Source organism: Pleurodeles waltl, chromosome 1_1, assembly GCF_031143425.1.
Source record: "Pleurodeles waltl isolate 20211129_DDA chromosome 1_1, aPleWal1.hap1.20221129, whole genome shotgun sequence".
NCBI lineage: Eukaryota > Metazoa > Chordata > Amphibia > Caudata > Salamandridae > Pleurodeles > Pleurodeles waltl.
In genome coordinates, this window is record NC_090436.1 from 139,094,922 (window position 1) to 139,121,474 (window position 26,553).

General features: G+C 43.4%; 1 protein-coding gene across 1 annotated transcript in view; it reads right to left on the reverse strand.

Moving 5' to 3' along the window:
• ZBTB7C (zinc finger and BTB domain containing 7C) overlaps nucleotides 1-21,863 on the reverse strand; it is a 228,585-nt gene extending 206,722 nt beyond the window's left edge. The window contains exon 1 of the mRNA XM_069219078.1: nucleotides 21,682-21,863. The gene's annotated coding sequence lies outside the window, so the exon portion shown is untranslated. The remainder of the gene's footprint in view (nucleotides 1-21,681) is intronic.
• Between the last annotated feature and the right edge of the window lie 4,690 nt (nucleotides 21,864-26,553).

The following is a 26,553-nucleotide window of genomic DNA, read 5'->3' on the forward strand; positions in this document are numbered from 1 at the left end:
CATTTACAGTGTAAATGTATTTATGCCTGTTAGTAATCCTATTTGAATTCTCGCCAAGCATAAATGCAGGTATTTATGGCCGTAATCACAGATTTATGTTCGAAAACTACTTTGTGAATAGGGCCCATGGATTGAAGTTTCATATAGATATAATGTTTTCATTCATATTTATATATAAATAGATACATACACACACAAATATAATTATATATGTATATATATATATATATATATAGTGATTGATAGCACTAGCATTTCTAGGCACTGAACAGTGCCTTGCCAAGACGTAAGCATGCCTCCTGTTGATTACAAGAATGCTGACACTGAGTAATATTCCCAGCTTACAATCAGAAGTAACATTTTCGGGCGTGCAACACATATCTCAGTCGCATTCTGAGCAGCCCAGTTCGTTCGTTTTATTTTGCAGCAAAGAGGAATGACCAAGTAACTAATAAACCTTTAACGACGCAGGTTTACCTCTTCACCTGGGAATTTATCTGTGCACAACTTTCCTGCCAGCGTCTAGATGCAATAGACACCTCCCTTAGCACAATTCCGCCTTGAGTATGTAGACTTGCAAAGTGAATTTCATAATTTAAGGAGCCAACGAAAGAATCCATTAAACGTTTTAAAAGCACAACCTAATTAATCAATAAAGGAAACTTTAATTTTAGAAGTGATCGTGTCTTTTTATTCTAGGCTATCTTTTCAGTGACTTTTTTTTTCGACAGGCACACAGTGAGCGAAGGAAAACAGAATCCTCTCCTGCAGAGAAGTTCAACCAATGCCAGGCCCATTTTTTTTTATATAAAAGGAAATCTGGCACCGACAGGAGAGTCTCCGCGTTGCTGTTGGCAGAAATGCGAGATCCGCATCCCCTCCCTCCATTCATTCATGCTGCAGCATCCAGCCAAGAGAAAACACCCAGAGCAAGCTGGCTGACCAGGCCTGCACGGCTGTGCAGTTACACAAGTACTCGATAAACACGCACATCGAACAGCCGTGCACCTGTGTCACAAATTCATAATAGCGCGCCTGCTCTTTGGTGGCGATTATTGGTTTAATTCACTTACTACAAGAGAAAAGCTAAGTTTCATTGGTTGCAAGATGTAAAAAAAGAGTCTTGCCTACATAACTAAAGTTGGGTTAACCCCTACATTCACATAGATTATATATTTTCAAAGAGTAAACATTCTTTAACTTGTTCCTCAGCATCACTTTCAAGTACTGATGATCAAAGGGGCCGAAAGTGAGTGCCTACCTGGTCAGGCATCACACCGGAACCCTTCTGTTCAGATCACTCCACCAAACACACTTTGGCCTTCAGTCTACGCACAGACAGAAGTGCATGCAACCACTGAGTTGTGTTTTCACCCCACTCCTGTGGCGCTGGACTGATTTTCAGAGTGGAGGGGGGGAGGGGCTGCCTTCAATCTCATGTCTGTGGCAGGGCTGCACTGCAGAACCAAGAGCAGCCCTGGCAAAAAAAAGCTCAAACTAGCCCCCAGCCTTCGTCTCCTTGCTCTCTCTCTCTCTTTCTTTCCATCCATTCATTCTATCTCTTTCCTTCTCTCCATAAAGTGTAGCAAATGAACAACATCAATACGCCAGAAAAGTGAGAAAGTAGTGCCTGTCCAGTGCGGTATTTTGAGGCATAATATACCAAATCTATGTCTAAAGCAGACAGAGATAGAGTGCGGCATTTAAGGAGAGCACATTTACCACTGAAATGGACTTTTGGGATGGCCACTAAATTTAGATCAGTCATGGAACTTCACTGCTAAACCTGTCAGCTTTCTGTTTATATTTATCGTTTGCGCATCACACAGATAAAGTGTCATGGATTCTTTTGATCCATTTAAAATCTTTGTTTCCATCACAATTCAGAATTACAAATAAAACAATGTGCTTCCTTGAACTTTTCTTGCTGCTGACATATTTTGAAATATTTGTAAATTTAATTTACAAGTATTTACATTTTGTTGTGGCATAGCCCTTTTTTTAATGTGTGCTGCAGGTTAAATATATATCTCTTCGTTACGCCCCTTTCGGGCAGGCACACCATTTTGGTGCAAACCCAAGTTTACAAATGTTTGTAAATCTGGGTTTGCCGCAAAATAGGTGGGTGGATGCTTGAGAAAGCCCATGCTTCACCGATGTAACATCTGCCTGATGCAAAGTAATACAAAGCAGTGGTATGTGCTGCATTGCATTACTTTGTATTTACTAAACCATGCAAATTCACAAAAATCAACTTTGCGTGGCTTGGTAAATGCCACAGTGTTTTTTTGCATTTTGGCTGTGCTACAAAAGTTATGCAACCCGGTCACAAAAGCCTACTAACTCTGGGCCCTAATCCACGATTGAGGCCTGAGCCCTGCCAACAACAGCATTCTCTTTGAACCAAAATACGCACTCTGTCATGGAAGGAAGTGATAGGGTCTAGAGCCTGGTCACCTTTCCTGAGATTTGGAATCCTTTTATGGGAATTCGAGCATTTACAGGCATGTATTATTTGGTACATCCCTCCTAACTATAATAATATTGTTATAATTTGTCTCAAAATGTATTTTCAGGTGCCTGTACTTCTATTGCTGACTCAGGGCTTCAGGTCCATTATTGGGCATGTTACATAGAAAACTGTGGCATTAACTAAACAGGAGCCATGCACATACTGAAAACTCTGACTCATTTACATTGCTCAGGTTACATTGCTCAGGTCTGTTCATTTCTTGAGGCCTATTCAAATTGCTGTTCTGTTACTGCATTTTCACACAGTATTTCTTTTGAACAGCAACCCGTGAAAACACAGATTTCACGACTCCGGCCAAGCATGGATGCAACAGCCAGTAACACCCCGTCCCTAATTTTAGGGCCATGTGTTTTCATCTTGAGCTCATCCATATACATGTATATTTCATTTAGTGCAAAGTTTCCAGGTATGATGTGCAGATGAGTAAAATTTTCAAGTTCAATGCAAATGGCCTGGTATTGCCGAGGCCTCCCCCACTGTCAATACACTAACCTCTCACTAACCTATTCAACCATGTTCACTCGGTTAGGCAAACATTTCACACAGGGGTTAGGGGTCATGAACCCCAGCCATATTTATTAAAACAGAACTTTTGAGTTACAAAAAAAATTCCAATGTTTATTGCAGTAACCCTTCATACTTACATCTTTTTTACAGATGTTGATGACTAGCCTTAACAGAGACGCTATACATCAGATTTCCTAGCGCTATCTGAAAATTGTTCCTGCGTATCACAATTTAGGCCTTCAAGTGAGATCATGACTGGTCCCACTGGTGAGTGGTGACTTCTGCTCCAGAACCTCCCTTTTCCCATCTATTGGATCTGTGGTGGGTCCCTACTTAGCGGAGGACCCCTCCCACCCAAATCTCCTCCCGGTTATGCCCGTGCAAGGAGCCCTCCTGCCCACCAGGATACCTACCTCGGGCACCCCTACCTCCATCATCTGTGATGCCGCGAGGACCCGCAGCATTCCACGATCAGATTGGCTGTCCACATTTTGGCCGGCAGGTCCTGCTGCAGGACGTTCTTTGGGCTGCGACCTGTTTTCTCAACCGTGGCGTGACCCAGGGATCCTCTCTTGGGCTCTGGGTCGCGCCGCGTTCGCTTGCAGCCCCCGTAGTATTTTCTTATCTGCTTGCTGCAATCCTTTTTCTTTTTTCTTTCTTCTTTTTCTTCTTATGGCCATATTTTCTTTTTCCCAGGTGTCTGTGGTTCCTTCCCTGCACGCATTGCTTATTACTTTTTCTGCAATGGCATTTTCTCTATTCATCTCTATGTGGCTTTCCCAATCAAAGATGGTATCTTTAGTTCTACCTGTATGTCACTTCCTGTTTGCCAGTATAAAAGCACAGAAGGTCTTCTTTTCCTTGTGTTGCAAACACTTCTGTCCTGGTGGTAAGCCTCATTCCTTCTTCCTGTGTTTCTTGACCTCTATCCTGTTTTTTGCCTGCAGTTTTGTTGTTCCTGATTCTAAGTTCTTTTCTGCTCCTCTTTTTGCCTCTTCTCAGAAATTCCTGTGGTCTGAGTTTTTTTCCCCATATTTTGGGTTTTTCCTCTGGAACTCCTTCTGGAGGATATGCCTGTTAGGCATAGTATTGTCAGCAGCATTGTGGCTACTGGAAGGGGTCGCCCTTATTTGGGCCAAACCAGAACAAGCAAGGAACCAGGTGGTGCCCGATATTTGCAGACTACAGAGGTAAGAAGCGTGCAAACCGTGACATCATTATCTTCGCAAGGGCCAGTGCTAGCTTTGCATCAATTGTGGCCAGAAGGACTAGCTACCAGCGTTCACTCGCAACCACCCGTGCCGCTGAATCCTCCATTAAAGTTCCTGCCAGCACCCCTTGGAGGGCCCCATAAGATCACTGTCATGTTTATTTAAAGAAAAGTTATGCCTTATATGGACCTGAATTGTCCCACCAATCATGACCTCACCCACTAGGCTACACGCAATAATACAACATAGCAATCATGCTAGAAGGGAAAAATTGGTTATCAGGACAAATATCAAGAACAAAGACAATCTCCCCTGGAAAATCAAAACAGTACAGATTTCCTAGTTGCTGTGGGGACTGTGGGCGGGACAAAAAAATCCCCTGTAAAAATCCTACGGGGGGGCGGCGTCCTTGCAAGGTGGTGAGTGGAATATTATCATGCAGGCATACATCCTCCACAGGCGCACGTCCCCCACAGTATGATAACATCATGCAGACCCACGGTCCTCCACTGGTGCGGGATATCCACAGCATGATAGATCCGCGATCCTCCACAGGCACAGGTCCTCCACAGCATGATAACGTTACGTAGATCTGCGGTTCTCCACAGGCGCAGGACCTCCACAGCGTGATAATGGCATGCAGATTTGAGCTCGTCCACGGGCGCAGGTCGTCCACGGAATGATAAAGTCATGCAGGTCCACGGTTCTCCAGGGGTGCAGGTCCTCCACGGCATGACAACGACATGCAGACTCAAGGTCCTCAATAGGCCCAGGACCTCCTCAGCATGATAATGTTATGCAGACCCACGGTCCTCCACAGATGCAGGTCCTTTACATCATGACAATGTCATGCAGACTCAAGGTCCTCCTCAGCATGATAATGGTATGCAGACCCAAGGTCCTCCACAGATACAGGTCCTCTACAGTATGATAAGGTCATGCAGATCCAAGGTACTCCACTTCTCATTCTTACAGATACATAGAGGATCATTCATTTCATGTGAGCAATGAAAAGAGAGATTCATACTGTATTTATCAGCAGCAGGAGAGGCAAGATTCACAACAGATAGAAAGAAAGTATGTTAGACCTGGCATCCTTACGGTGAGCTTACCCCAGACTTTTTGCCTTTACTTTAGTTTTTTTGTGGTAACTTTTTGTTGGCCTTAGAACTCTGAGCACTTTACCACTGCTAACCAGTGCTAAAGTGCATGTGCTTCTCCCCTAAAACATTGTAACTTTATTGTATCCAGAACTGGCATATATAAGTACCTAGTAAGGTGGTATACCATATACCCAGGGCCTGTAAACTAAATGCTAGTAGTGGACCTGCAGCACTGGTTGTACACTTACTAGGTAGCCCTGTAAATATGTCTCAGGCCTGCCACTGCACAGCCTGCTTGTGCAGTCTCACGGCAACTCCGACTTGGCATTCCAAGTATCTTACCATGCCTGAAACCCCCATTTTCTTGCATATACGTCACCCCTAAGGCATGCCCTAAGCAGCCCATCCCGCAGGGTGCCATGTAAGTAACAGGCAGGACATATGCTTTTAAGTGTTTCATGTTCTGTAAAGAAAAGCTCCCAAAGATGTTTTTCATGACCGTGAGGACTGCCCCTCTCATAGGCCAGCATTGGGAATTCCTTATAATACCTTTAAGCTGTAATTCCTGATCTGAGAGGAGTAGTTGCATCATGTTTAGTACCATTGGAATGGTCATGATAAATCCTCCTTACTGGTAAAGTCAGGTTCTTCATTACTAATTTTGAAATGACACTTTTAGAAAGTGGGCATTTCTCTGCGGTCACAGCCCCGTATGTCCACAGCCTATCTCCAATATACATCTGGCCTGGGTTAGGTGACAGCTACACTTGGCCATTCCCTTCAGACACCCACAAGACAGGATACTCAGCTGCATCAGCATTCATCTGCATACTGATGGGTCTTCCTGGGGATGAGGTTGGGAAGGGCTCCCACTTACATCTCAAAGAGTAGTGGCCAGAGCCCTCACAGAGGGGCTGATTACCCACCACCCATTGATAGCCTGCAGCTGGGGCTGAACTGAAAGGGGGACCTGTGCACTTCACAGAAACCTTTTGAAGTCATCCCCCACTTCAAAGGCACTTTTTAGTATAACTACTAGGGTACTGAGCCTCTGACCCACTAAAAGCATGTTGTCAAGTGATGGAAATGTGTGCTACACACTTGCCTTTCCCAACCGGCAAGTTGCGCTCAAGCGCAACCCTGTTTTCTGGCACTCGTGCCGGCCCGACTCAGATCACTTAGCCTCCACCCATGGCTGCGGTGGTGTCTTCCCGGACTCGTAGGCCCGAACAGCCTCCAAGCTTCTGCTGTGCTCTCTGCATACCGAGGACATAACACCTAGTATTCTTCATCAGGGCTGCTCCCGGATAGCCCAGATCAACCCACTCTGCGCTCCTCACAGCGGGACGCTTGTATTCTAACCCAATACTGTAAAGACTCTAAAATAAGCCTCCTACACAGTGTGCTTAATGTGATATCTTTTGAAAGTGATTATTCATTGGATTTTTGTCATTTTTGCTCCTTATCTATTTAGATAAGTAACTTCTCTTTTTAAAACACCAGTGTGTAGTTCTATTCGTGGTGTTTCAATGTGATTACTGTACGTGTGTTGCGCAAATACTTTACACATTGCCTATTACGGTAAGCCTGCCTGCTCTCTGCCAAGGTACCAGAGGGTGACCACAGATTAAATTGGGTTGTGTACTTGTCTTGCCGTGACTAGGATTGTGGTTCCTATTTGGACAGGGTATATACCTCCGCCAACTAGTGACCCAATTTCAAAACGACTTTGGATGACTGTCTTAATGTGAAATGACTGAGAATACATGCATCTCTACCACAGAGAGGAAATAAAGTGTTGACCATACAGCTAACATAATAACATTTAATTTGGAGTACATTTTATTAAGAAGTTATTGCTATTGCATCAACCAGCTACCTCCTGCAGTTCCATTGTTAGTACCTGTTGGTTCTGTATCACTGTGGCAAAGGTGCTGCCTCATGCATACTTCTCAAGGTCCTCTATACCTGTTTCGATCAGGGGTGGTCTGGCCATTTATCTCATTAGGCATTTCATGGGAGGTGGAGCCATTAGAGGCTGGTTTTTGAAGGCCTGGTGCTGTGTGGCTTTCTACAGCTCCCTGGGGATAATTGCATCAGGCACAGTGGGAGCTTCAGGACAGAGAGAGACTCAAAAGGGAGAGGCGAGACAGAGAAGAGATGGATGGAGTGAGGGGGTTATTTACATATATATATCCCACCTCCCTCCATCCATCTCTTCTCTGTCTTGCCTCTCCCTCTCAAGTCTCTCTATGTCCTGAAGCTCCCGGTGTGCCTGCTGCAATTATATATATTATATATATATATATACATATATATATATATATATATATATATATATATATATATATATATATATATATAAAAACAGATTCATATACACATATATGTACAAATATATAGATACAAATATATAGATACAAATATATATATACACATAAATAGATAGATCTCTACTAGCCAACTAAACACATATTCCCTTCTTTTAAGTGTTTTACTTGAAAGAACCTTTGACGAACAGAGAAAAGGAATGAAACATTTGGATGTCTCTAGAGTAAAAACGTGAACAACTTAACAACTGCTCTGTCCTTGAAAAGTCTATTTTTTAATATGTATTATTTATTTATTTACAGACACATGCATTAGGCATTAAAGTGTAAACAACTAATTAAAAATACATGCAATCTGCATATACTTGAAAAAAGTAGGTAAAAAATGACTTTAAAGCAGACCTGACACTGAAGTGCATTTTTTAGGCGGATATGCATGAATGTATGATGGAACAACGAAAGCTGGAACCATGCATGCCTGAACAACACGGTCAGAACAACGACCGCGTTGTTAGCATGAATGCCTTTACCATGCATGCCTTTACAACGATTTTTGGTTGTAAAAGCATGCCTGGTAAAGGCATATGTGGGAATGACATGGGTGGTTCTAGCATGCGACCCCCGACCTGCTCTAAGGCCCAGAAGTACTCCACCCCTAAAACAAAACTACCCCAGATACTTCCCACCCACTCTGAGCCCTAAACCCTTCCCCGACCTCCCTCACCCGCCCTAAAAACAACTGACCCCGCCACAAACAACAAAACTACCCCGACCTCCCACCCCCACTCCCAAAAACCAAACTACCCTGATCCCCCCACCCCGTCCTTAAAAACAAAAGTACCTGATCCCTAATCCCCAAAAACCAAACTACTCCAATCCCCCACCCCGAACAACCTCACTACCCTGACCCCCCTGCCCCTAAAAACCTAACTACCCCGATCCTCCCACCCCCTAAAACCCAAACAACCCGATCCCCCCCACACCCTAAAAACCAAACTACCCGAGCCCCCCACCACCAGGAACAAAACTACTCCGACCCCTCCACCCCCCAAAAACCTAACTACCCCGATCCCCCACACCCACCTCCAAAAAACAAACTACCCGATCCCCCACCCCCAAATACCAAACTACCTGATCACCCCACCCCCAAAAACCAAACTACCCCACCCCGAAAAACAAAAGAACCCCGACCCCCACCACCAAAAACCTAACTGCACTGACCCCCTCACCCACAAAAACCCATCTACCCCTCACCCCTCACCCCCACCCCCAAAAAACAAACTACCCCACCCCAAAAACAAAAGCACCCGGACCCCCCACCCCAAAACAAAACTACCACGACCCCAACCCTGCCCCTAAAAACAGAACCACCCTGAACCCCCACCCCTAGAAACCAGAACTACTCTGATCCCCCCACCCCATCCCTAAAAAAACAAACTACCCTGAATCCCCCATCCCTGAAAAACCAAACATTTATATATATTTTTATTATGATTTTTGGAAATCGTGAGGTCTGGAAAAGAGGCCCAAGTTATCCCTAGGCCAGACCTAACCAACTATAACCCTTTTCTTTATGGAGATTCATCACGTTTTTTTTGTATCTAAGCAACTGGATGCTTCTCTGTAGGATTCTAGAGTGTAGGTCCAGAGAAAAGCATGCAGGCAGGGGTTGTTACAGAGGAACTTATTAAAGCATTTCCTTCCATCAAATTGTGTTCAGACGTCTTAAAAGTGGCGATGAGGATGGGATGCTGAGAACACTGTTGAGTTGGACTGGATTGTCAGTTTTAATTTGGTGAACAACCCCTAGTTTCAAGATACACTCATTGGACATTAGCCGGAAGTCTAAGGAGGCCCAGTAATAGGGGTGAGTTCATGATGCATGGTACACGTGTGACTGAGTTCTGTTTAAATTAATCCCCAACAAAGTATTGAGCTACTGTGAGTGTTGCTTGTGAAGCAACAAGCCAAGGCAGTGTACGTTATTAAATGAAAACGTGTGCTGCGCATACATTGAGCTCAATGCTAGGGCGTGTGATACGTGTGTGAATCTGTTTATTCAGGAGGTCGAGGTGTGTGTGACTAGAGTCGCAAGGAGGAAGCAGACATCATACGCACACCGTCATAAAAACATTGTGATTGGCTGACGACATAATCACTGCCAATCGTTTCTTATTGGCTGTTGCTTGGGAACACAGCAAACCAGGAAGTAAACTTACGGACGGCTGGATGCTACTAAGGAAATACGATCAACTTGTTTTAAATCTCACGTTTTCAGAGGATGAGATACTGGTGATCAAGCAGTGATTTTTCATTTGAAGTCAATATTGAATGTTGGTATTTTTAACTGTTGACAACACTAACATTAATGTTACCAACATTTCATCAGTTTCCAGATGACTACACGCTCATGTAGTTCCGGATGATGGTGACCACTTTGGTTATTTTAGTTATTTGTTTTAGGAAAATAAACTTTGTGATTAGAATTTCAATTAACTGGTTGTGAGACTAATAGTGTTCAACACATTGCTGAAATGGATATGTTCTCCATAATTGCACCTCTGAAATTTTTACAAACTCTGGGTACTCCAGTTATGTTGTGGGAGGATTGGCGTGAGTCTTTTGAGACCTATCTAGAATCCATAGGTGGGGAGGCGTATGTTGCATCCCGTAAGTTAGCTCTTCTCAAACACAATTTGGGTATAGAAGGAAGAAAGGTGTTAAAAACATTGCCCATGGCACGTACAGCCACATCTAACCAGGATGGTGAGGGGGATGATGTGTCGGTGTCAGAGGAAACTGTAGCTGATGAATATGAAAATACTATGAAAGCCTTAGATGATAATTCTGGAAACAAACAGTATTGTAGTGGAGAGGCACACGTTGTTTTCAAGATCTCAATTGCCAGGTGAGAGTGTAGAACAGTATGTATCAGTATTAAGAACATTGGCTTCTACATACAAGTTTAAAGACTTGCATGAAGAAATTATAAGAGATCAATTAATAAATAGGACTAGCAATACCAAAATTCAGGAAAGGTTGTTAGAATTGAAGGGCCCCTCTTTACAGAAAACAATAAACATAGCACGTTGAATAGAAAACACTATAAGATATGTTAAAGAACTTATTGAGGAACAAGATAATGAGAAAAGTGAACATGACAAGGTAAATGCGGTGCAAAAAGAGAAAAATAATTTTACAGAGAATAACAAAACAGCTGGTTCAAGTGATAAAAGAACATGTTACAGATGTGGTGGTACAAGACATAATGCTGATGCAGAGATGTGTCCAGCGTTTAGGGGGAAATGTTTCAAATGCAAGAAAATTGGACATTTCTCTCAAGTCTGCAAATCCGACAATCGCAATGGAAAGAAACGTGTGGTAAATGTAGTCAACGAATGCCGTGACAAATGCTCTAGTGATGAGGAAAACAACAATATGGAAGTGTTGGCAGTGTATGAAGACAGGGGGGCGGGGAGATTAAAGAAGGGTATCACCCTCCAAGGTGTACTATTTAAATCAATGAGAAGGAGTTCAATGTGATGGGCTGATTCTTGTTCTCCATATACCATAATTGACAAGAATACCTGGGAAATGTTGGGCAACTGTGATTTATGTTTACCAGATATTGAACCCGAAGGTTATTGTGGATTGAAGTTACCTTTGTTGGGGCATTTTAAAGGTAAATTAACATACAAGGACAGATGTGTGGATGGGAACGTGTATGTAGTGCAAATCGCAATCATCCTGCGCAGGTTTTACTTACTGAGGAAGCACAGAAAGCAAACTGGAAAATGAAATTTCCAAAGTTAACAGGGTTAGACGGGCATATAGGGCAATCAGGCAGTGGCCGATGGGCTGGTCTGACAGTTCACTGAATGAGACTTTTTAGGGTCGATCGCAAAGTGCTCTGTCCCTGGTGTAATCTCTCTGTGGGCTTTTAACAACGTCCATGTCATGTCCATCAGTTTGGTTGGTTGGTGGGCTGGCCTTTTAAAACTCGCTTGATTTCATTAGTGAAAGTCATGCCTTTTCCGGTGTTTAGCCCCCCCCTCGAGCGCACCGGCCAACTACTGAAAACATACGAGGCCCCATGTTTTCCGTATGGTTTCTGGACTACTTATTCTCTTTATTTCGTAGGCAGCGTGATCTCACTGGGCACTAGTCGAGGGTTTGCGTGACATCGACCCTGTTGCACGGATATTTGCACTTTTGCCGGTTACATGGATAATTGCACTTTTGCCGATACATTTCACTGCAAGCAACTTCTGTCTCCTTTTGTGTGTCTGCTTTGCGCTCATGGCGGCTGTCGGCTCGCTTATGTGAAACTGTTTTACTTTTCATTTTCACTTTATGTAGCAAGAAAAGTCCAGCTAGTTATGTAAAACTGTTTTACTTTTCGTTTTCAGTTTATGTGGCAAGAAAGTCTGGTTAGGATTTTACAACGCTAATAGCTTTAACTCGAGCAAACGCAACACCCATTGCATTGCAAATGCTTGTTTTAGCAGCTGTGACCTGTTGTATAGCCAGGAAGGCCGGTTTTTACTGTTGATTTCCCTGACATTACCACTGTTTTAGCTATCTTGATCGCTAAAGAGAGACACTTTTCTTTTGGTGCCCTGGTCGATTTGATGTCCCAGTTCAGTCCTGTGCGTTTATCGAAGTAGGAATATGTGTGTTTCTAGACTGACAATGGGGAGTAAACTGCCTCTAATTAATGAGGGTATGAATAACACTATTTTTTCGCGTGGGATGGAGTGGTACTTTTGAACAAACACATGCTAAACACATTTGTATCACGTATACGTTTATGCGTTAAGACTTTTCACTTGATGCAAAAATGGGATTTGTCAATTTTAGGCAATGGAAAACTCCGGAAAATGTATGACTGTTGTTGATTTTCTGGAATATGCTAGGATGCTTTTTTGACTTTCTAAAAATCAGAAGTCAGTTAGGGTGTAATCCAAAGGGAATAGTTTTCAAACGTCCAATCCTAAAGCTTTCTTAATTGGCCCAGTTGAGTAGATAAGTGCAAGCACATTATTCAACCATTGCTGGGGTCATCTCCAAAGTTAACCAAACTTTTTATTTGATGAGCATTCCTGTACAGGATGTGCCACGATGTTCTACAGTCTGGTGCCGTTGGGTGCATTACAAGTATTGCTATTATGACAAGGTCTGCAGTGGAAAACGCACCTAATTAGATAGCAAACAGAAAAAAAGCCTTGGCAGAATCCACGACAGAGTAACCCAGAGAGCTGTACGTGTTTTACTGATATTGGAAAGCTATTCATTTAATTCAGGCAATAAAGTTCAGCTAATGGGAAATCCTAACACGTGTGCCAAAGAGTTGATAGATAAGTCAATTAAAAAAAAAAAAAGTTTTTACCATGAAACTGCAAAAATGCAAATATATATATATATATATATATATATGGATAGATAGATAGATAGATGTGTATTTATTTATTTAATATTTTCTTTTGCAACATGCTTGGCCTCCTAATGACTTACATATGTGAAGGGTCCTATCTCTGTGTAAACAGCTCTTTTCAGGACAAGGCTTTGCTTAGGGCTCACCACTTTACAGGGTTTGGGAGTCCGTAGGTAGAGTAATGGGCTCTCCATAAAAAAGCTGTGCACAGGGAACACCTGAGCATAATAGGAGCTTGGTGACCTAAAGAGGCCTAGGTGTCTTGCGGGCGTGGCCTCACTGTTAAGACTTGAGCACATGGTGGAGACTGTGTATATTAGCGGCTTGAGTTAATGAAGTTTGGGTGTCTGGTGGAAGCGAGAAGAGTGCTACACACAGCGAAGGCCTGCATAGTAGGGGCTTGGCCACCTAATGTGCTTGGATGTCTGGAGGAAGTGGACTCTTTGTGAACAGCTGTGCACGGAGCGAAGGCTGTGCTTTGTAGTGGCTTGCCCACCTAAAGGGGCTTTACAGTTTGGAAGGAGTGGACCATCTGTAAAGACCTCTGCACAACATAAAGGCTGTCTGTAGTAGGGTGAAGTAAGGGACCGATCTGTCTACTCATACCTTTGTGCAGGGGAACCGTTGTGCATAGTAGGATGTGGTTAGAGACTGGTCTCTTAGCTAGGACATCTTTTTGGTGCGATGGCTGTGGGCAGTAGGGTGTGATGAGGGACTGGCCTCTCCACTGAGAGATATGTGTAGAAGAACAAGTGTGTTCAGGGAGTGGCCTCTTTACTGAGATCTCTTTTTTTTTAAATGATCCAGCCGTATAATGTAATGTGACAAGCAGTATGATGGATGATGTTGTCAGAAATGCCATTGAAAATGTCATGAGTGATGTAGTATAAGGGGTCATAAACATTACATGTAGGGGTTGCAAGTTATGTTTAGATCAGTAAAATATAACTGATGAATATCAGTGTGTTTTTGCTTTTAAAATGTTATATTTTAACTTACATTTTCACCTGACTATAACGCCATTTTAACCTTCATGTTTTTCCATAAATTTCTGGTTTATTTTAAATCTAAAGTAAGACATTAGCAACGTACCTAACTACAAATTTACCTTAACCTTTACTTTTTTCTATGAATTTCTGAACTTTTTTACCATAAAGTGTCAATATAAAGGTGTGTCATTTTAACTAAGAAAGACCTATTGGCTTCGTCAAAGATTCTGAAAACAAAAGCATAAAAGGTAGGGTTATTGTCTTGATCCGGGGGCGGGTCAGTAGATCAATAGATAAAACAAACCTAGGCTTTATCTAAAAGTGACCACAATAATTTGTAAATAACCACAATCTGAATGTATTCCTTTTATGGAAATGCTGCATAACAATAATTGGCACAAAGGTATTTAAAATGAAGCATTTTAATTGAAAAGAACCATAAACATGGGTTTCAGTCTGTCTTTTATGCTTTCCATATGACAAAATGGAGCCTTCGGACCAACCACAAGAGGCCTCCACACTCTAGCTGAAGAGCATGGAGCTGAAGCTCAGAATACTTGAAAAACACTGCTAAACTGTCCGGGGGTTGTGCATTCATTGACCCAGGAGACTTACAGAGGTTTTTTAATTCCAGGGATGGGGGGCGCTATGCTCCTTGCAGCCCCCCACAACACTTTCATGATCATTTGTTGGCCCCCCTGCTCCTCCTTGGGGCACCACAACAACTACATTTTTTTAAAACCCACACAGGGCGTTATGGAGTGATTCTGGGAGGAAGCCCTCCCTACTTCAATAATAAAGCGGCAAGGAAACAACTTATTTTATTTTTTTCCCTGTCCCACCCACAGCACCTACACTATTTCATATTGTTGGAGCCACGAATGAAGGCCCAAGGTCCCATGGCTCTGCCAGCTCCCTGGCCAGCACCCTTCTTGGTGGGCTGGCGGGAGCCAAAGATTGATTTTTTTTCTAATGGTTTTCTATTGTCGATGTCCCGGTCCCACACGGGACACCCACACTTTACTCTAATGTTGGTACCACTGGGGGAGGCGCCTGCACCTCTGCTAGGCCCCTAGCCAGTACTCATGGCGGGTGCTGACAAGAGCCAGCTTTACGTATTTGGTGTTGCCCGGCTGGGAGTAGCTTTTATTTCTGCTCCCACTGAAAGGGAGCAATCCTGTGGAGATATATTTATTCTCCCTCCTAGCTGACAACTTAGGTCACCAGGACACTGTGTTCCATTGGGCCTCAGGGGATAGGGTCCCTGGAGTCATAAAGTGGTTCGGTGGGGGAGCCCCAAGCACCCCTCCCCAAATAAAGAAAGAATGGGTCAGGCCCGGGGGATGCAGTCTATGGGGCAATTATGTGGATCAGGGAGAGTGGCTCCACAACCCCCTCTCCCTAATAAATTAATATTACTTCAGGCCCTGGGGACTGGGGCCCATAGCCCATTATCTGGCTTGGGGAGGGGAGCACATGCATGCATACTCTTCATTTTTTAATAAAAAAATATAAATGTGCCAACCTACCGGTCCCTGGCCCACTCCTAGAGGTGAGTGAGCCAACAAATTAACAGGGAGAGCCGAGCCAAGGGTCTGAATCGGTCTTAGTGCCCGTGCACAAGAAAAGCCCTGAAAATGTTTGCTATGCAAATCGTACCACAAACTCCATGTAAAACATAATAAAGTCTCTTCAAAATTCAAAAAAATGTATTTCTCTAACATGTGGAATCCTTAGCTTTAATATGTCGCATTATAGTGCTGCACTGAGAAATACTTATTAAAAGTGATAGTTTTTAAACATGTACAATCAGTGAACTAAGAGTCAAGATAGTTGTCATTTAAACTCTTTACATGGCCCAGATTATTACAAAGCAACATTCTAGTCTAGTAAATCAAACACAATAGGTTTTTGTGCAACCTGTATTCTGAACTCATCTTCATCTTTGAAAGTGTTTTCATGTGTGATAATAAAGAAAAAGGAGTTCTGGTGAAATAAAATGTTTGCCTATGATTACACAATTTAAGCAGGGCAGACACAACTTAGCTAGGTTATCTGGCTTCACTTTGTACAAATCAGCCAGTAAATGAGTAGTTGTTTGTCATTCCTTAAGTTAAGGTGTTGTTTTTACTTCTTTGTTCATGTTCTGCAGTTTTTTAATAATGCAAACTAGACCCTAATGTACTGGAGCGCTTTACACAAGCACCAGTACCATTACATAGGGTCATATTCAATGTTTATAAATCTTAAATCCAGGTTTCGTAAAATACAGCAAATCGCCTCTGATAGTCTCAAGGCACTTCATTGTAGGTACAGAGAGATTAAGTGATTTGCCCAGAGCCACAGGATACCGAGCCATCACTGAGACTCAAACCTAGGTTCCCCAACTCCAAAGACGGCAGCTCAGGCTGTTATGCCATACCCTCTCCCTTTATAGGCACAGACAGATTAAGTAATTTGTCCAGAATCACAAGATGTTGTTGGGCCGTGCCGAGACTTGTACCTGATTCCCCAGTTCCAAAGTCAGCAGCTCTAATTGTAACGCCACATCCTGGGTAGAATGAGAGTGGCAGGCAGAAGCAACATGAAAGCTCAGCTTGTTACGGGCTTGAGATTTAAACAGCCACTCGGTTTCTTCTGGGTCCTCCCCACCAGGCCTAGGAGGTTATTAGCTAAGGGTATCCCTACCCTGCCCCCTACATGTTATTTCTTTTTTCAAGGACATTTTTAGACATAGGTTTGAGCCCCAGAGTCTTAAAATGGCTGCCAAAAATATTTGTTAAAGTTGACAGAAGCCAAACAGATTATTATCTTGTGATCTGTCAGTCCTGCGGTACTCCTGTGCCTCTAGATATCTATACATTTTGATTATAAGTCTCCGTATAGTGTAGCAATCTCCCTGTGTAATTTCTTGAAAGCTACTGAACTGATTTACACCAAATTACAAAAATCACGCTTTCTGTGTAAAATGTTTTCTGCTAAATGTGGTATAATTTAATTCAGCCATTTTCACTCTAGCTGTTTATAAGTTTCCTACAGGGAACTGCATTTGGGAAAATGTGTTTTACTATCAAGGTCATTATCACTCACCTGGATAGTCCAGACTCTGTGAGAGCGATTGATAGTTACCCCCTGCCCCAATGAAAACAACTTCTGACCCACTCTCTGATACAGCTTGGTCGTGAAGTTGAAACAAGGGAAAGGGGAAAAGGATACAAACAAGAGAGAACTTTTAAATCAAGACTTCTGTCTGGTTCATGGAGTTGACACCTGGCCTTCAAGTAGATCGGTGAAGGAATCACTTTGAAATTAGGTTGTAGGGGAGGTTGGGAGAAAAAGGCATTTAATGGTTCCCCTGTAATAAAGATATGCGTATTAGCCCTGAAGTGTCCTCCTAATAAAATATAATCTGTACAACCCACTACCTTCCCTACCAAATGTATGTACCTTATTATACAAGCGAAGTACCTGTAGCAGTTTAGAGAATATCTTGTACAGGCTCCTTTCAGGCAAAGCACCTCCACGGGAGGGGAGCAACTACACAATACCAAATTATAGTTGTGTCGCTATGTTGTTTCCATTCTTCACCACATACAATCATGGCAATATAAAATTCCATATGGCACTCATAAGGAGCTATGAAAGCGCCACACAAACTCCTGCCAGTTCCAATTCCTTCACAATAATTTCTATGAAACTCTGAAAGTCTGGCATGTCGAACACTACAAACGGTAATACTTCTTACTAATTATCCAAAGAAATGTTATACAATGTCCAGGTTGGGACTATGACTGTCATTTAACTAGAAGCGGGCTTGTAGCAATGTATCAGCCACTAAATATCAATAATCACCTTTACTGAGAACCAATGCAGGAGAGGGCAGGAATCTGAGATTACATTTACCACAAATGATGCTCCAAGAGGGAGCTGTAGATTAAAGTAACCAGTCAAGCAAACATTACCAGTCACGTGAGTACAGAAATCTAGATAGCAATATCGGAAGCCGTTATTCTGACAACTGGACTAAAGATGCACAGAGATTCCTTCAAAGGGGAAAAAACAAAGACATCCTCTGGAAGGCGTTCCAAATGGGGGCGGGCTCCTCTCTCATGGTGACCAGTAAGTAAACGAAGCACCGCCCTCAGGTATGGTTGTATCTTTTATACAGCCGCACCTCTCCGCATTTCTGAACTAGTAAGAATACAGGAAGGGGTTACCTGAAAGGTGTATAGTACCATGGAGGCCTTTACCTAGTTCATGCCTTGCCCTAGCAAACTAACTTAAAAAAGGAAAACTAAACAAACTACCCTTGTGTAAAACCACTCTGATGTGTACCTAAAGTTATTCTAACTTGGTCTCGGAGGAACAACCTAACATTAAAGGAGTAGAGATCACACATGAAAGGCGATTCCTAACACTTACACACTTACAATGCCCTGTACGATCTTTATATTATTATCCTATAGTTGTTGTGGTGCCCCAAGGTGGGGGTGGGGCACCACAAACACTTTACAAAAGTGTTGTAGGGGGCTGTAAGGGGTACAGTAGCCCCCCAGAAAAGTTTAAGTGAAAAATACAATTTATTTTAGCATTAATTGCTCTAAAACTACTGAACAAATTTACACCAAATCATTAAAAAAACTCTTTCTGGAGCAATATCTAACTTTCTGCCAAATTTGGTGTAAATCTGTTCAGTCATTTGGGCTGAAGCTGTGCCAACAGCTCTATGGAAAAATTAATGGGGAAAACATGTTCTGGGACTCCTGTGTTTTGCAACCCCCTCTTTTTCAGCCCCCGCTTGACCGATCACCCCACAACTTTCCATGCACAAACTAGAGAAAAAGTAGCACTTTTTTGGAACGTTTTGTGAAGATGTGTCGAACGGCGCTAAAGTTATTAGCAACATAATAAAGGCTTTCTTAAGAGTTCACTGTGAAATATGGACTCCAACATCAAAGTAACAGCTGACAAACAATTGTCAGGGCTATTGGATTGTGCAGCATGGAATAACAGATTTGGTGGCAAGCTTATTCAAGTTATGCAGAAAAACAGCAATTTATACTGCACATTATCTGGTATTTTTATTCATTTGAGCTAAGAACATTTTCATGAAATTCGTAAATTGTGTGCAAATGTGGTACATCCACAATTGTGCAGTAAGAGCTTTGGCCACAGAATCACGTAAGCCGACTGATCTTAACCATTGTTCATGGTTTTATCCATAATGTATCCATAAAATATAAATAAAAGCTAAACATTCTAATTCTAGTCAGTGCCCATTAATAGCTGTACTCAGAAAACAGCGTTTTCAAGTTAAGTACCTCGCCTAAGTTAATAGCAAAAATATGTAACAGGCAATATGTGTAATATGGTCCTGTATTACCATTTGACTGTTCTAGTGACAGTTACAAACCATTCATTACTTGACCTCATAATTTATGATGTCATAAGAACTTCTTGATGGCAATACTGGACTGTATTACATAGCTACCCGTTATGTTCCCCCTCTCTCTTTTTCTGGGCCAATAATTATTTTGTAGGTTTGTCCCAGCAGCGGCAACCGATTATACTTTAACTCAGTCACATCCTCTAAGGATTCGATAAAATGTGCAATTTTATCATCCAAACTAAAGCTCCTTCTTATGTCATGAAACAATATTGGTTACTCAACTTAAAATGTGACCCGCCCCCATAGTAAAGTCTGCACTGGCCTCCATACCTTTCAATGTAGTATACCTATCTCAGTGGGACGGAGGGCAGGGTTCTGCAAAGTCGGTCCTGGAGCGCCGGGTCCATGCCAGATTTTTGGCATATCCGCATTTAGAAAAATGTAGATTTCTGAAACATCTTTTTTCTAAATGTGGATATGCTAAAAACCTGGCATGGACCCGGCTCTCCAGGACCGACTTATAGTGACTAAATTTGTGATCCTGGAGCTTTGAGACATGCTATCTAGGTTTAGCTTCCCCCACTTCACCTCAACAGTGTGATCCTGAGCAGATCACCATCTTGAGTGGTGTGCATCATTTTCTTCCTCTTTCAAAACATATAAAAGCTGGAAAAGAATCATGAGGTACAGTAAATGGTGATGCAACTGTACTCACCACACTATCTGTAAAGGTAGCAAATTAAACTACAGTACATGTTAAATGGGATTTCTAACTTCATGAACTGTGCAATGTACTACTGACAACTTGAAATACCAGTGACAGTTACAAATACCACCAGAACAAATGTGTTTCCATTAATTGCCCAATATGGTCTACAGCTTTTAATACTGCTGACACAACATTGTTTATGTGATCCAGTCAGCAACCCATAAAATGAGCATTGTAGGAGAGCCCATGGTTTAAGAAATCACATGAAGGACCAAAACTCAATAAACAAATCAATAAATCAAAAAACACCCTGAATAACTGTACAAAAAAAAACTTAAACATAAATTATTTGTAGTACACAACAGAAAAAAGAGATTTCAGTATTTATTAATAGCACTGATTTTTAATTAGCAAAAATGTGAACCTACCCACAAATGTAAAAATACAAAAGTTAAAAACATTTGTATTCCTGTTACATCCTTAGTCCAGTGTCCAAAATTACAGGATTGTGTCTTACAAAGTAATGCTCAGTTTTCCAGCAGTGAACAATTAAAAAACATTGCAACATGTTTCGGTGGACATAAGTCTTGTTGCAGTCCACCTTCTTCATAACATAAAATGATATTCGCAGATATTAACATAGATGTAGTACTTTTATAAATATTAAGGGTTTATAAGGCTACTGAGCACAAGTAAACCAGATCAGATCCTTCCTTGAATTTAATGGGACTAATGACTTCCCATAATATCATTGAGCACTCTCAACTTTATTGTGCATAGTTCATAATGCCACATGTAGCTTTCAAATTTAGAAACGAGATAATGTGGAGGGATAGGTAAATGACGCCCCATCTAATGACGTCCATGTAATGAACTCAAGTTACATATACAGCGATAGTCCAATTGACAAAATGTCAGACAGCCTGTGAATGTGTCCACCCTAAACCTTCTGTACAGCCTAAAAGTGCCTAGAGATGTTTTTGGGCAGTGAATTGCTATATAAGTCTCCATATAGTGTAGAAATGTCCCTGTTTGAATCTACCAGTAACAAATTGTTTCCACAAACACCTTTCACTATACGTGGCTTTTCGGACATTTCACTATTTGTTCCACAAGGTGAAAAACATAAGCCAGAGACTACAACTGACAAAAAATCCCTACTAAAGACAGTAAACACGAGTTCTAACTTGTAAACTGGAATTTTCACCAAAGCGTTCGGCGACGGGCTTCAAGGCGCTGCTTAGTGGCCCTGCACTGCACTACAGACCGGTTACCTCAGAACGCACAGACATTGCTGTAAAGGGGTTTGCAGTTTACCTGCGCCTAGAGCAGGATTACAGAGAGCTGGGTTGGTTGAGCAGCTTCTCGTTGACTCAAAAAGGCTTTTAATGTGAAAAGTGTCCCCCGAGCTCCCAGTCTGCACACCGCCCTGCCTCCTGCCTCATCCCAGACAGCGCGCCTACAAAGAGCGCCTACCAGCCTCTGCTTCCGGGCGCGTCCTCGCCTCTCCTCCCCCGGCGGTGCAAGGACAGGGGACTGAACCGCGACACAGGCTGCCTCGTGTGGAAAACACGCGTCTGTAACGTAGCCGAAGGGCGCCTCGACTATCCCCGGGTTGTCACTGATGTGTGTGAGGGAAGCTAAGCCTTTTTTAGGAGCGGTTAGTTTGAAGAATTTACTCCCACCACTCCCTCTGTACCGAAAGAATTTGGCAGCGGGCCCCGCTCGTCCACCTGTACAATTGAGGGCTGAGCACTAGGCGGTGGGTGTACCAGGTCCGCCACAAGCCTCCCCGGGCCTGCCCTTCCTGGCGAGCGCGCACACCTTTTTCGGGAGGGGGTGAACGGCGCCTTGCAGCGCTATGGAAGGACCTGAGCCATTTAAAAACAGCACATATTCCTCTGTGGTAGTCATTTATACCGCACAACTTCACCTCCTTTCACTAAAAACGTGCTACAGCTCACTGGAGCCGAGACCCTGCTCGAGAGATATGCCCTTGTTTAACCGGCAGAGCTGACCCAGCCTTTCATCTTTCGTGGGCTTCACGTCATTTCCAACCAAAAATGACAATTCTCCTTCCTCTTGCAGGTTCATTTACGATTTTTCACAGCAAAGCTTTCGCAGGAGTGCAATGAAAAGTCCATCCAAAACATGGCATACATATATATTTTATTAGATATTTGTGTCTCCAGCAGTTTACTATTTCATTCTCAACTTGCTCAGTGGGTGGAACAGACCATGCACACACCCGGTAATTTTAGCCTACAAATTACCAATATATGGAAATACCGACTGGACTGACTTGGTATGTCATCTTCCAGAATTCAATGTGCCCAGGGTGATGACACCTCTATGTTGTCTTGGCACAGATATGTGTCCAGCTCTTTGCCTGTGTACTGCTTCAAATGTATCGTGTGCAATGTGCCTGCACATATGAACATATGCAGAAAGGGAGACGTGCTCTGGTTTAAGTAATCATGTAAATATGTTCCAGTGCACAGTCGTGGTTTATAAAATGGGCGAGCTGGGCCCAGGCCCGGGGTGCCAACCTTCAGCGGGACGCACGACGCTATCTGCTTTAGCGAAGCAGTAGCGCCCTGTTAGTTGGCTCCAATTATTCATTCGCAGTGCTTTTAATCTTTTCGAGGTGCCGCATGCGGCGTTTTTAACACCCCATCAGCTGTACTCTTACCCTCCCACCCCGTCTCACCCCCTGTTGCCCCACAGCACACTACCCCCTCTCCCCGCCCACGCGCCCCAACGCAGCTAAACTGGATGATGCACATAAGATGTGAGATGTATTTGTGCTGAGAAGCCAGTCACCCAGTGCTTAATTTGAGCTGGTGGTTCCCGGTGCGGGGTATCGCGACTTATTTTTGAGGGCCCGTACGTATTTTTCTCTCTTGAGCATTTACTGCGAGCAAAATACACATATGGGAAATACGAGGAAGAGACGAACGAAAAAGCGTCAACAAGGGGGCAAGCTGTAAGAGTGAGCTGGAGGGGCAGGAAGTGGCTGTAAATGAATTGAAGAGGCCTTTAATGGCTTCCTGGTTACGCCGCCTCAGTATTCTAAGCTCGCACGTTTAAGCACAGCAGCCGCGTGTCTCAGAGTACTGCACGTTTCTACGTACAAATTAAGCACTGCAGTTACCGCTCTGACTTAACGAGCCAGGGACTGACTGGTGAATACGAACAACTACCCCTCCCCCCACCCGCTGCTTCACTTTATGTACCAGCAGCAGCGAGGGCGCGACAATACTTTTCGCCCAGGGCGCTCTAGTCCGGCAAAGGCCGTGTCCGTCGGTACATATATGTGCCTATGTACCTCAGCTACTGTACCCATGAGCCTGTACCCATGTACCTGTACATACGATACGCACCTTTACCAGCATAGGTCTTTATCTAAGTGCATGAGTACATGCATGTGTATATTTACTTGCATATCTGAACCTGTGCAAACGTATCTGCACATGGGCACCGTCACCTGTTCATATGTACATGAAGTATGCACATAAGTACCTGGGCAAATGCGCTTTTCAGTCACGTGTAGCTGTACATGGGCACCGTCAACCGCATCTATGCACATGTATGTATGCACACAAGTACTTGAGAGCATATGTACATTTATAATCAAGTGTACCTGTACACGGGCACCGTGAACGGCACCAATGTACCTGTGCACATAAGTACCTGAGCGTATGTGAATTTAAATTACGTGTACCTGTACATGGGATCGTCATCTGCGCACCTATGCACACGTATGTACGCAAACAAGTATTTGAGCATATGTACATTTGAATCAAGAGCATCTGTAGTTATGGTCATGTCCAGGTCTGTATCTATTTTCCTGAACGTGTAACCTAAGGACAAACACCTGTAGAGTTCCATGACTATGTACCGCTACGTATTTATGCTGTCCTATGCTCCTGTGCATGTGAGCAGACGTATATATGAACTTGTGCTAATATACGTTCTACTGGGCGACTCTGTGGCCTGTGCGTACGTACATATGCACCCATACATAGCATAAGAACCTGAACAAAGGTACATGTACATATGCACATAAGCTCTGCCGCCAGCGTGCATATGGTCCTGCGAAGTGCCCCTGTATGTGTGCAGTTCTGCATCCAAGTACCGGTGCATATGTCCCTGTATACCGACGTACGCATGTCTCATGCATATACATAAGCACTAGTATATGCAAGCTGTAAAGATGTACCCGAAGAACTCTCCTTAGTAATGTGTGAATGTACATTAGTACATTTATACATATAAACCTCTACCTGTACGTGTCCAGTAAGCTCGTTATTGTGAACGTTTGCACATGTAAATGTCTACAGGTCCTGTCCAGACCAGTACCGATGCGTGTACTACACGTGTGTACGCTATTTCATCGGGCTGAGCTTTACATAGCGCTTCCAAAGGGCCGTGCGCCTCTCTTCATTCGCCCATATAAACGTGCACCTGTAAATACTTATCGTGTGCATCTGTGCACGTGCCTATCTACATCGCTGATGCAACTACAGACACGTACAGACGCTGTTCTGTCCTGTGTACATTACTTTATTCTTTGTGTAGCTTTACAGTCGCGTCCATGGCGCAGCGCTCTCTACAAACCTAAAATGCAATACCTGGTACAGAATTCGAAAATTCAATATATAATGCAGATTTGGTAGACAGACTCGCAGCTGAAATAAACGCAATACATGAGTCTGTTTTCTGTATGCTCCGCATTTGACCGCCCAGGCTGAGCAGCTTCTGAAAATGATTCCCACTGATGGATACATGGATCGTGAGTGCCCTCAGCAGAGGGTACCAGCGCTGGGTGTAATCAATGCCAGGGTGAGGGCAGTGACACGGCCTGCTTCTAGGCGTTGGCCTCTGTGCACCTCACAGGAGTGATATGGAAACACACAGAACTGGCTTTGTGTTTGAAAAGCGAGGACACACGCCCAGGGCGAGCGGTGCCAGCGAGCGGGAGGGGCAGAACCACCTGGAGAGGAACCGCCTGGCTGCCAGGGAAGCCTTCCTCTCCCCCCGCCTCACCCTCGCGAGCTTCCTTGTAAATATGGGGCGCCCAGCGCAGCTGGGGGTGCTCTTTCAGTCTTTTCAGGAAACCCCCCATGTAAATGGGTTCTAGTTAAATTCGCTGTAAGTACATTCATCTCATATAAAACTAAGTTGCGTCCAGCCCTCCTGGACCTACGATGAACCACCCTGATTTGAGGAGACATTATGCCAGTCGGATAAAGGGTGCCTCTTAAGTGATTTTTAAGGCTTGGTTAGTCACCTGCATTTTATCTGTTTAGCACCATATAGCGAGATACATCTGTAGCAGTGGTGCGTTACCGCCTTTGGTTGGCATCATATAAAGTTTTACAGCTGTAGAAACGGCGTGTTACCACCTTCCACTGGCGTCATATAGCGATGTAGTCTGTAGCAGTCGTGTTTTACCAACTTCGAGTGGCATCATGTAAAGTGGTGGAACTGCAGCGGTGGTGTCTTACCATCTTTGAAGGGAATCATATAAATTGTTAGATCTGTTGCACTGGTGTGCCACCGCCTTTGGCTGGCATCATATAAAGTGGCAGGTGTGTAGCAGGAGTGTGTTACCACCTTTGACTGGTATCATATAAAGTGGTAGGTGTGTAGCTGGGGTGTGTTACCACCTTTGGTTGGCATCATATAAAGTGGCAGGTGTGTAGCTGGGGTGTGTTACCACCTTTGGTTGGCATCATATAAAGTGGCAGGTGTGTAGCTGGGGTGTGTTACCGCCTTTGGTTGGCATCATATAAATTGGTAGATATGAAGCAGTGATGTGTTACCGCCTTTGGTTGGCATCATATAAAAACGGCAGATCTGTAGCAGTGGCCATCTATACCTTAGTAAATGATTGTTGTTTTCTGTGACAATAATGGAGTATTAATGTCACTGAAAACAACAAAATATTGTAAAGCAAAAACAACCGAATAACACAAATCCGCTCAATACACGGCATGCCAAATTGAAAGACAATAAACAAGAACAGCAAATCACAAGCACACAGCACAGGACGCTACTCTTGATCAGAACACAATAACAACACAGTGCAATTAAAGCAGCTATATCAAAAACAATAACAAAACAACGTGGGTATCAGTTCACCCTGGCATCTGAAGGTGGCATTTGAGACCTACGGATGCACATGGCCTGCAGGGTGGCTATGCGGTTGAACTTGGGCATCGCTGCTTTCAGCATTGATGGTGGTTCCTGGCATTAGAAGCTGTACTGGGGCATGTGCGTGTGCCTCTGAGCTGACCTAGGGCGCCCATCGTGTTTATGAGTAAACCTGTGTTATGAACGATG